The sequence below is a fragment of the Lipotes vexillifer genome, unplaced genomic scaffold (genome assembly GCF_000442215.2).
Source record: "Lipotes vexillifer unplaced genomic scaffold, Lipotes_vexillifer_v1.1 scaffold914, whole genome shotgun sequence".
Classification (NCBI taxonomy): Eukaryota; Metazoa; Chordata; class Mammalia; order Artiodactyla; family Lipotidae; genus Lipotes; species Lipotes vexillifer.
Genome location: NW_006780388.1, coordinates 3,780,602 through 3,792,342, shown reverse-complemented (window position 1 = coordinate 3,792,342; position 11,741 = coordinate 3,780,602). Strand labels below are relative to the sequence as shown.

The 11,741-nt window shown below is 47.8% G+C and overlaps 1 non-coding gene across 1 annotated transcript; it reads left to right on the top strand.

Annotated features, from left to right (window-relative positions):
- The first annotated feature begins 463 nt into the window (after positions 1-463).
- On the top strand, positions 464-536 carry TRNAD-GUC (transfer RNA aspartic acid (anticodon GUC)). The gene has a single exon. It is a non-coding gene; the product is annotated as a tRNA-Asp (tRNA).
- Positions 537-11,741: the final 11,205 nt, after the last annotated feature.

The following is an 11,741-nucleotide window of genomic DNA, read 5'->3' as shown; positions in this document are numbered from 1 at the left end:
GATGTTGTAATTTGTGTTCTGTCTCCTTTTTGCTTGATCATTGTAGCTAGAAGTTTATCCCTTTTACTGATATTTTCAAAGAACCAAATTGGGTTTCATTGATTTTGTTGTCTAATGTTTTGGCCCTGAAAGGGTTCTAGTTTTATGGAAAGGTCTTTGTTGGGAGTCCCCATGTCATCAGGACAAGGTGCCTCTTCCCTGCAGCCTGCGGTGCACTGTTCTGGCTTTCAGCTTCTCTTCTTGCACTGCATTATATATTTTTTTGTGAGTTCAGAAACAAAATTTATTTTTTTCCCCAGCATTTTTACATGGTTTCAGCCAAAGGGTTTTTGCAGTAGACTAGCTCACTGTGGTGAGATTTTTTAAAGGGACAACTTCTAGGTTAGAAAAAAGACAAGAGGTCGTAAGAGAGATGGTGGGCCTCAACCTGGAAGCTAGCACAAGAAGACAAGAAAGAGGGAATTCCTTGGTGGTCCAGTGGTTAGGATTCCGTGCTGTCACTGCTGAGGGCCCAGGTTCGATTCCTGGTCAGGGAACTAAAATCCTGCAAGCCATGTGGTGTGGCCGAATAAAAAAAGCCCCCAAACCCCCCAAAACCAAAAAGGCAAAGAGCCTCAGGTAGGAAGAAGAGAAACGATACCGTCCACTATTTGCACATAAACTACAGGCACAACTTGGAGATGCCATGAGTTTTGGTTCCAGAACATCGCAATAAAGCAAATCACATGATGTTTTGGTTTCCCAGAGCATATAAAAGTTACCTTTACACTGTACTGTTATCTATTAAGTGTGCAATAGCATTATGTCTAAAAGAGTAATATTACATACATACCTTAATTAAAAAATGCTAATCATCATCTGAGCCTTAATGAGTTGTAGTCTTTTTCCTGGTAGAGAGTCCTGCCTTGATGTTGATATCTGCTAACTGATCAGGGTGGTGGTTACTGAAGGTTGAGGTGGCTGTGACAATTTCTTAAAATAAGATAATGAAGTTCGCCACATTGATTGACTCTTCCTTTCATGAATGATTTCTCTGTAGCATGCAATGCTGTTTGATAGCATTGTACCCATAGTAGAACTTCTTTCAAAATTGGAGTCAATCCTCTCAAACCCTGCTGCTGCTTTATCAGCTAAGTTCATGTAATATTTACAATTCTTTGTTGCCGTTTCAACAGTCTTCACAGCATCTTCACTGGAGTTGATTCCATCTCAAGAAATCACTTTATTGCTCATCCGTGAGAGGCAACTCCTCATTCATTAAAAGTTCTGTCATGAGATTGAAGCAACTCAGTTACATCTTTAGGCTCCACTTCTAATTCTAGTTCTCTTGCTATTTCTACCACATCTGCAATTCCTCCACTGAAGTCTTGAACCCCTCAGAGTCATCCATGAAGGTCTGAGTCAGCTTCTTCCAAACTCCTGTTAATGTTGATAATTTCACCTCTTCCCATGAATCATAAAAGTTCATAATGGCATCTAGGATGGTGAATCCTTTTCAGAAGATTTTCAGTTGACATTGCCTAGATCCATCAGAGGAATCACTATCTATGGCAGTTATAGCCTTATGATATGCATTTCTTAAATAATAAGACTTCAAAATCAAAAATTACTGTTTGATCCATGGGCTACAGAATGGATGCTGTGCTAGCAGACAGGGAAATAACATTAATCTCATTGTACACCTCCACCAGACCTCTTGGGTGACCAGGTGCATTGTCAATGAGTAGTGATATTTTGAATCTTTTTTTTTTCTGAGCGGTAGGTGTCAACAGTGGGCTTATAATATTCAGTAAGCCATGTTGTAAACAGATGTGTCATCCAGGTTTTGTGGTTCCATTTTTTGAGCATAGGAGAGTAGATTTAACATAATTCTTAAGGACTCTAGGATTTTCAGAATGGTAAATAAGCATTGGCTTCAACTTAAAGTCACCAGCTGCATTAGCCCCTAACAAGAGAGTCAGCTTGTCCTTTGATGCTTTGAAGCCAGGCACTGACTTCTCTCTAGCTGTGAAAGTCCTAGATGGCCTCTTGTTCCAATAGAAGGCTGTCTCGTCTACATTGAATATCTGTTGTTTGGTGCAGCCACCTTCATTAACGATCTCAGCTAGATCTTCTGGAAAACTTGCTGCAGCTTCTGCCTCAGCATTTGCTGCTTCACCTTGAACTTCTATTTCATGGAGATGGCTTCTTTCCTTCAGCCTCATGAACCAACCTCTGCCAGCGTCAGGCTTTTCTTCAGCAGCTTCCTTGTCTCTCTCAGCCTTCACAGAATTGAAGAGAGTTAGCCTTGTTCTGAATTAGACTTTGGTTTAAGGGCATGATGTGGCTAGTTAGATCTTCAATCTAGACTAAAACTTTCTCCATATCAGCAATAAGGCTGTTTCACTTTATCATTCATGTGTTCACTGGAGTGGCACTTTTAATTTCCTTCAGGAACTTTTCCTTTGCATTCACAGCTTGGCTGTTTGGTGCAAGAGGCCTGGCTTTTGACCTGCCTTGACTTTTGACCCGCCTTGACTTTTGACCCGCCTTCCTCACCAAAGTGAATCATCTTCAGCTTTCGATTTAAAGTGAGAGACATGTAACTCTTCCTTTCACTTGAATAATTAGAGGCCACTGTAGGGTTATTAATTGGCCTAATTTCAATCTTGCTGTGTCTTAGGGAACAGGGAAGCCTGAGGAGAGGGAGACAGATGGGGGGAACGGCTGGTTGGTAGAGCAGTCAGAACACACACATTTATCCATTCAGTTCATGATCTTACATGGGTACAGTTCATGGTGCCCAAAACAATTACAATAGTGGCATCAAAGATCACTGATCACATAGCACCATCACAAATGCAATATTTCAAACATTTTCATTATTTTTAAGAGAATTACTAAAATGTGACAGAGACCTGAAGTTAGAAAACGCTGTTGAAAAATGGCGCCCACAGACGTGATGCAGGGTTGCTTCAATTTGTAAAAAACACTGATTTCTGTGAAGTGCAATAAAATGAGGTCTGCCTGTATTAGAACTAACAAGAAACTTCAGCTTGTTGTGAGCAATGGGCCAGAGATAGTCAAGGCAGTTTTGAGAAGCGGGGGCTGAGACCGTGAGGTACCGGGATCGATGATAAAGCTGTAACAGTGTGGACCATGCGGAACAGCTAGACAGGTATGACCCCTAGAACAGTGAGCCACACTGCCCAGAGGCAGGGTCAACTGCTGTCCACCCAGTCAGGTCAGTCCTGGTGGATGAGGTGGTTGCACACCTGTGGGGAGAGGGGTCAGGACCCCAGCTACGTCCCAGGGCCTTGCTACGAAGCTGATCTGGGTGAGGGTGGGCCAGGCGGCCTCAGCAGAAAGCCCTCCAGACGTAGGTTTAAGAATCACCAACATCACGTAGCCACGGCTGCCCTTTCACTTGCTCGAGTTTTCCTCGTCTAATTGGTAGTTGTATGTGTGACTCTTTCCAAGACCATCAGTTAAAAGAGTGCCCATGTGTCACATGCTGGCTCTGGAAGCCCACCTTCCATCCCACTGGCTAATCAGAGCCTCATGTTTTAGCCTTAAGTGAATCCAGCCCTATGCGCTTAGCAAAAAAGGGATGAGGCACTGTATCTGTCTCACCGCCCCTCCCCCACCCCGACTGTTCTCACTAGATCTTGGCAGTGTGAGGTCTCCCAGCCCCCTGGGGCAGGGTCTCAGGACACTCAGAAGGCTTATTTTTAAAAATTGAGAAGAAATTGACATTAACATTAACCATTTTACAGTAAACAGTCAGTGGCATTTAATATATCAGTGTTGTGCAATTATCACCTCTATCTAGTTCCAAAATTGTTTATCATCTCAAAAGGAAACCCTGTGCCATTAGCAGTCACTCCCCATTCTCCCCTCCCCCAGCCTCTGGCAACCACTAGTCAGCTCTCTATTTTTATAGATTTACCTGTTTTAAATATTTCTATAAATGGAATATTACAGGTAACTTTTTGTGTCTGGCTTATTTTACTGTGCATAATGTTTTCAAGATTTATCCACACTGTAGTGTGTGCTGATACTTTATTCCTTTTTGTGGCTGAATAGTATTCCCTTGTATGCTTTGTTTATCCATTCATCTGTTGGTGGACGTTTATGTTGTTTCCACCTTTTGGCTATTGTGAATAATGATGCTGTGAGCATTGGCATACAAGTATCTGAGTCCCTGATTTCAGTTCTTTTGGATATATACCTAGAAGTAGAATTGCTGGTTCATACGGTAATTTAACTTTTTGAGGAACTGTTAGACTTTCCCATAGCAGCTGCACCATTTTGTGTTACCAATTGCAATGTACGAAGTTTCCAATTTTTCTACATCCTTGCCAACACTTGTTTTTTTCCATTAAAAAAAATTATAGCCATCCTCATGGGTGTGAAGTGGTATCTCATTGTGTGCATTTTCATGTGCATTTCTATGATTAAGGATTTTGAGCATCTTTTCATGTGCTTCTTGGCCATTTGTATATCTTCCTTGGAGAAATGTCCATTCAAATAATTTTGAATTGGGATGTTTGTCTTTTTGTTGCTTAGTTGTAAGAGTTATTTATATATTCCAGATAGTAGAGTCTTATGAGATATATGACTTGCAAATATTTTCTCCCATTCTGTGGGTCATCTTTTCACTCTATGGCATCTTTGTTTTTTTAAATTGAAGTATAGTAGATTTACAATGCTGTGTTTCTGCTGTACAGCAAGGTGGTTCATTTATACATATATATGTTCTTTTTTAATATTCTTTTCCATTATGGTTTATCTCAGGATATTGAAAATAGTTCCCTGTGCTATACAGTAGGACTTTATTGTTTATCCATTCTATATGTAATAGTTTGCATCTGCTAACCCCAAACTCCATAGTGTCTTTTATTTATTTTTTAAACATCTTTATTGGAGTATAATTGCTTTACAATGGTGTGTTAGTTTCTGCTTTATAACAAAGTGAATCAGCTATACATATACGTATATCCCCAGATCTCTTCCCTCTTGTGTCTCCCTCCCTCCCACCCTCACTATCCTACCCCTCTAGGTGGTCACAGGGCACCGAGCTGATCTCCCTGTGCTATGCGGCTGCTTCCCACTAGCTATCTATTTTACATTTGGTAGTGTATATATGTCCATGCCACTCTCTTTGTCCCAGCTTACCCTTCCCCCTCCCCATGTCCTCAAGTCCATTCTCTAGTAGGTCTGTGTCTTTATTCCCATCCTGCCCCTAGGTTCTTCATAACCATTTTTTTTTAAGATTCCGTATATATTTGGTAGCATACGGTATTTGTCTTTCTCTTTCTGACTTACTTCACTCTGTATGACAGACTCTAGGTCCATCCACCTCACTACAAAAGCTCAATTTCGTTTCTTTTTATGGCTGAATAATATTCCATTGTATATATGTCCCACATCTTGATAGTGTCTTTAGATGCATAAAAGTTTTAAATTTGATGAAGTCCAATTTATCTTGGGTTATTCTTGCTCTTGCTTTTGGCATCATACCTCAGAATCCACTGCCAAATCCAAGGTCATGAAGAGTAACCATGTTTTCTTTCAAGAGTTGTAATAGTGTTAGCTCTTACATTTAGGTATTTCATCCATTTTGAGTTAATTTTTGAATATGGTGTGAGGTAAGGACCCAAGCTCACTCTTTAGCATGTAGATCCATTTTTCCCAGCATCAGTTGAAAAGACTATCCTTTTTCCATTGAATGGTCTTGGCACCCTTGTCAAAGGCCATTTGGCCACACACGCGAGGGTTTCTCTCTAGGCTCAGCATTCTATTCTGTTGGCCTGTGTGTCTATCCTTGTGCCATGACCAGTTTTGATTACTTTGTACTGTTTTAAAATCAGAAGTGTGAGTCCGTCAGCTTTATTCTTTTTCAAGATTGTTTTCATTATTTAGGGCCTCTTACAATTCCATATGGATTTGAGGATTGGTCTTTATATTTTTATCAAAAAGGCCACTGGAATTTTTTCAACTCTGTAGACACTTTGTTAGTATTGTCATCTTAACAATATTGTCATCAAATCCATGGATATGGATGCCTTTCACTGTATTTATGTTTTCCTTGATTTCTTTCAGCAATGTTTTGTACTTTTCAGTGTACAAGTCTTTACCTCCTCAGTTAAATTTATTCTTGGGTATTTTATTCTTTTGGATGCTATTATAAGTGGTATTGTTTCCTTAGTTTCTTTTTCAGACTGTTCATTGCAGGTATAGAAACACATCTGATTTTTGTGTGTTGATCTTATACCCTGCAACGTTGCTGAATTAGTTTATTAGCTCCCGTAATATTTTTGTGGATTGCTGGAATTTTCTATATTATAGGATATCATCTGTTAATATAGTTTTACTTCTTCCTCTCCAATTCAAAGCCTTTTAATTATTTTTCTTGACTAATTGCTCTGGCTAGACCTCCAGTACAGTGTTGAATAGCAGTGGTGAAAAGGGGCATCCTTGTCTTGGTCTTGGTCATAGAGGGAAAGTTTTCAGTCTTTCACCATTGAGTATGATATTAGCTGTGGAGTTTTCATACATGCCTTTTATTACATTGAGGAAGTTCCCTTGTATTCCTAGTTTTCTGAGTGGTTTTTTTTTTTTTTTTTTTTTGGTGGTACCCGGGCCTCTCACTGTTGTGGCCTCTCCCGCTGCGGAGCACAGGCTCCGGATGTGCAGGCTCAGCGGCCATGGCTCACGGGCCCAGCCGCTCCGCGGCATGTGGGATCTTCCCGGACCGGGGCACGAACCCGTGTCCCCTGCATCGGCAGGTGGACTCTCAACCACTGCGCCACCAGGGAAGCCCCTGAATGGTTTTTATCATGAGAGTGTGTTGGATTTTTTTCAAATGATTTTTCTGCATCAGTTGAGATGATGTTTTTCTTTCTGCTCCTGTATTCTGTTAACGTGGTGTATTACATTGATTGATTTTCTTATGTTGAACCACTCTGGCATTCCTAGGATACATACCATTTGGTCATGGCATATAATCCTCTTAATATGCTGATAGATTTGTTTTGCTAGTATTTTGTTGAGCATTTTTGTATCTCTATTCACGAAGAATACTGGTGTTTTTGTCTGGCCTTGTTACCGGGGTCATACTGGCCTCCACAGGATGAGTTAGGAAGTGTTCCCTCCTCTTTTAAAATTAATTAATTAAATGTTGGCTGTGTTGGGTCCTCGTTGCTGTGCATGGGCTTTCTCTAGTTGCGGCGAGCAGGGTCTACTTTTTGTTGCAGTGCACGGGCTTCTCGTTGCGGTGGCTTCTCTTGTTGCGGAGCACGGGCTTCAGTAGTTGTGGCTTCTGGGCTCTGGAGCGCAGGCTCAGTAGTTGTGGCACATAAGCTTAGTTGCTCTGAGGCATGTGGATCCTCCTGGACCAGGGCTCAAACCTGTGTCCCCTGCATTGGCAGGTGGATTCGCACCACCAGGGAAGTCCTACCTCCTTTTCTAATTCTTTGGAAAAAGTTTTGGAAGGATTGGTGTAAATTTTTCTTTAACTCTTGGGAGAATTCAGTAACAAAGCCATCTGATGCAGTAACTTTCTCTGCTGGAGGTTTTGATTACTGATTCAATCTCCTCACTTGCTATAGATCTCTTCAAGTTTCCTATTTCTTCCTGAGTCACGTCTAGCATTTTGTGTGTCTTTAGAAATTTGTCCACTGTCTAGGTTACCTGATTTGTTGGCTACAGTTGTTCACACTATTCTCTTGTAATCCTTTTTATGTCTGTAATGTTGGTAGCAATGTCCCCACTTAACTTTGATTTTAGTTATTTGTATCTTCTTTTTCTTTGTCAGTCAAGCTACAGTTCTGTCAATTTTGCTGATTACTTTAGGAGCTTTAAAGGTCAGTTTGCTGACATGTGAGTTCCACCTTACCCAGTGGCTTTGGAACTGAATCCCTGGGGACAAAGGTCCATGGTATCCTCAGGCTGTGGGATACAGGGCAGGGATGGATCCAGGGGACAGGCTGTCATGATGCTAACTGAACTAGGGAACCCCTCAGCAGAGGGATGCAAGTAGCTGTCTCAGAATTGGAAGTATCCTTTCCACCAGAATTTGTTCACTTGTGAAAGGGGCACTGATCCAGGGTGCTGGAGGCATGGGGGGGTGAGGGGTGCTGGGAGTGGCAAACACGGTGATAAAATTCAAGGTGAAAGACTGCCTCCCAAATCCATTCGTTTGAACATTTAAATCCCCACCTCTATTATTTGATGTGTTAAGAGGACATCACAGTCTCTAGAATTCACAAAGCCCACAGTGGTCAACAGAGCCTGTGGGTGCAGCCACTTGTGTGTGTGGGGTCCTTAGCTGTGTTTCCTAGAAATCAGAAGGAGGGATAGAAAGAAATAAAGTCTGCAACTCGAGGAGATGACGGAAGGCAAACCTGAAAAAGGTGGAAGGAAATAACAACGTATGCATGTGAAACAGAAAGTGGAAGAGGACAGTTCACTGAAGAAGCCAAAGCCGGAGCTGTGAGAAGACTGACGAGGAGACAAGAGAGAAGCCCTGGATGAACATCAGGAGGGAGAAGGGCCTCACGCCACGGTGGGGCCCAGAGGTTGTGGGGGACGCTGGGGACAATGGAGGAAGGCAGCGAAGAGCTCCACGACAGCTCAGGTTTTCTACGTCTTCACGGGCCCGTTCTAATAACTGGTAACATGCTTGAACTCAACACGCATTGATGTGGAGATCTTCCTGCTCCCACAAAGCCACCAGGCTGGGAGTTTGCTGACCCTGTCCCTCCAGAGCTGGTGGCCTAAGAGTGCAAAGCGTCAGGCCATGCCTGTGCAGATGCAGAAGCCCAGGGAGAGGAGGGCTTGTGAACCCTGCCCAGGGACGCCCCATGGGAGGGCTCTGATCTGAACTAGGCTGCACAGAGGGTGGGCTTGGCCTCAGCAGGCGCCCAAGATGCACTGATCACCTCTGAGTGAAAACCTCTTGGTGAAGGGGAAGATGCCCAGAGGCCCTCTGACAGAGGGAGGCTGGTACACACCCTCCTCGTGGGGACGGGACTTGCACCCGAACCTCTCGCCCTGTCCTGGAGCAAGAGGGAGACGGTGGGTCCTCCCTGAGACAGGCCCCTGGCTGAGCCCACAGCTTTGGATGGGCCGACAGCCAGGCTCAGTGGATCACCTGAGCTCAGCCACTGCCCTGACTGGAGTCCTGAGTCCCACGTCCCATCCTGGAGCAAGAGGGCTGAGCACAGCGCCCTCCAGTTGGAGAGCTGGGGGTGGGGGGTGGGGGGCTGGGCACACTCTGCAGCCTATGGGGTCCCGGCTGGGCCTGGGTGTTGCTGCCGTCACCGGACAGACCCCATTCAGATGTGTGACAGCCATGGGGCAGAGTGCTCTGCAGGGGAGACACCCTCAGATTGGGTGGGGGTCTCAGAGAGGGCCAGCTTATCAGGCAGTGGTTTCCAGGGGGTGTCAGCTCAAGAGAGCAGGTGGGAAGAACAGATCTGAAATTCCCAGTCCCTCTGGAAGTCAGGGTGCCCCGGTCATGCCCTGCTCACCCCTCTCCAGGGCAGCCCCTCCCGCAAGCAGGCCGCCCCTCCTGTGGTCTGAGAAGACTCCTGCTGCCACCTCCCCAGGAGCCTCAGGCTGACTCCTGGTTTTAGAAGGTGAATGTAGAACCCTGGCACAGCGGCCTGAGCCTGACAGAAATTCAGTTTCCAACATGCATCTGAGCCTCTTGTTGAGTAAGGCGGACCCTCACCTGCAAGCATCGCCTGCTGCCAGGTGGATGATTCATTGGGACACAGCTGCCGGGAGGGGCGAGCCAAGGCCCCACCTTGTGTCCCTGCCCTGCACTTGCCCCCCACCGCCCCCTGCCCCCGAAACAGCTGACTGTCCTGAAGCTGGACTGCGGCAGCATCAGGTGGAGCAGACGTTAAGTGTCTGGGCCTTTCTCTTTCATCAGGTCAACAGTGTATCCAGCACTGGGGGGCCAGGATGAGCCCCCGGCCAACCCATGTGTGACCAGGAGCAGCCTGGAGTCCAGCAGAGGCAGGAGAGGAGGCCCTGAGAGAGGTGAGCACCACGAGCTACCAGTGCAAAGGCCCTGGGGCCCAACACGGCTGGTGGGCATGCGGGATGGAGAGGATGCAGGGGAGTGGGTGGAGGTGACAGGCAGGGACCCCAGGTTCATGCTCAGTGAGGTGGGGGCCCTGGGAGGGCTCTGAGTGTTGGAGAGGTGCAGTCTGGCTGTCCTTGATGGGAGGGTGTGGCCTCAGGACAGGCTCTGAAGGTGGGGCTGGCACCCTTTCTGGCAGATGGGTGGGCCCTGGGGGACCAGAGCCTCTGGAAGGGTGTGCAGGTCTGGCAGAGTCTTTGGTTTGTTAGAGGGCCATGTGCCCACCGTAACCAGGGATCACCTGGGACGTCCCCTGGGGTGAGGATGCTGCCCTGTCCCAGGAGGGGTGGGGCCACTTAGTTCCTGCCCCCCCCACCTCCCCCGGGATGGGCTCAGGGCCTCCTGTGTCACTCCTGCCACCGGCTCCAGCCCCGGCCCCACCCAGCCCACAGGTCTAAGCACAGCCTCCTATGTATGTCTGGGGGGCTGTCCCAGGAGCCTTGGGGGGCACAGCTGGACCAAGGCTCAGAGAGGAGCCCACACCAAGGAGTGCTGGGGGCCTCCCCTGCCTGAGCCCTGGGTGGCAGCAAGCCCAGAGTGTGGTGGGAAGGGCTGGCAGGGCAGGGACCCACCATGGCTCCTGGCAGGGAGGCCACCTGTGGTTCTGGGGCTGCAGGGCCACCCCGAGCCAAGACACAGCATCTCCTCAGGCCCCTTACCCACCCCGGGCCCCACAGGGGCACCCCTGGTGCTCCTACCCATTGGCAGGGTCCCAAGGACAGCCCCCCGGTAAGGGCTGCCCATTCCAGCAGGCTGGTGGTAGTTTTATGTGGCTGCCGCAGGCAGACTTGCTGGCTCCAGGCTCCTTGTCTGAGGCCCTGTCTGTCCTGTGACAGACACAGGGCGCCTGTTTGCCTGCGAGCAGGAACACAGCCTCTCTTGTTGGCACCTGGGCCGGCCAGGCCCCCAGGCAGGTGGGAGGCCTCCACACGGATCCACACTTGTGCCCACCTCAGCCTGGCCTCCGAGCCTGAACCACCTCGTTCCCGCTGGGACCCTCCACAGCGCGGCAGGCGCCCCGGATGGTGGGGGGCAGGTGGGTGTCCACTCACCGCTGACATCGGGCTGTAGAGGTTCTGGGCCACAGCCCAGTAGGGTTGCCAAGCAACACACCATTAATCCAGCTCAACCTGCAGTGACTGGGCCTCAGAATCGCTGCCCTGGGGACCCTGGCACCCAGGCTGGGGCTGACCGCCCTGCTGTCCCGTCCTCCCACCCTAGGTCAGGGAGCAGGAGGCTCCAGCTGTGAGACTGGGCAACGTGGTCGCAAAGGAGGGGAGGAGGCGCCTTACTCAGGGCTGGTGGGGGTGGCCCACCCAAGGAGGACAGAGGCCCTCTGTCCACACCGTCGGGTGCTGGTCACTGGAGAAGAGCACATGTGGGTTCTGAGAGGGAGCCCTGACTACTTCCTCGCACAGGACGCTCCTGGACGTGGTGGGGACCCGCTTGGGGGAGCAGAGAGGAGAGGCAGGCTTTCCTCTTGGCCGCATGGGCAGGTGGTCCTGGGACAGACCAGAGCTGGGTGCAATATCGGGATGCTGGTGTCTGGGGGGGGGGGCGGTGCCTGGGGACAAGGGGCACGATCTGGGGGGGGCGGGGCTGGGGG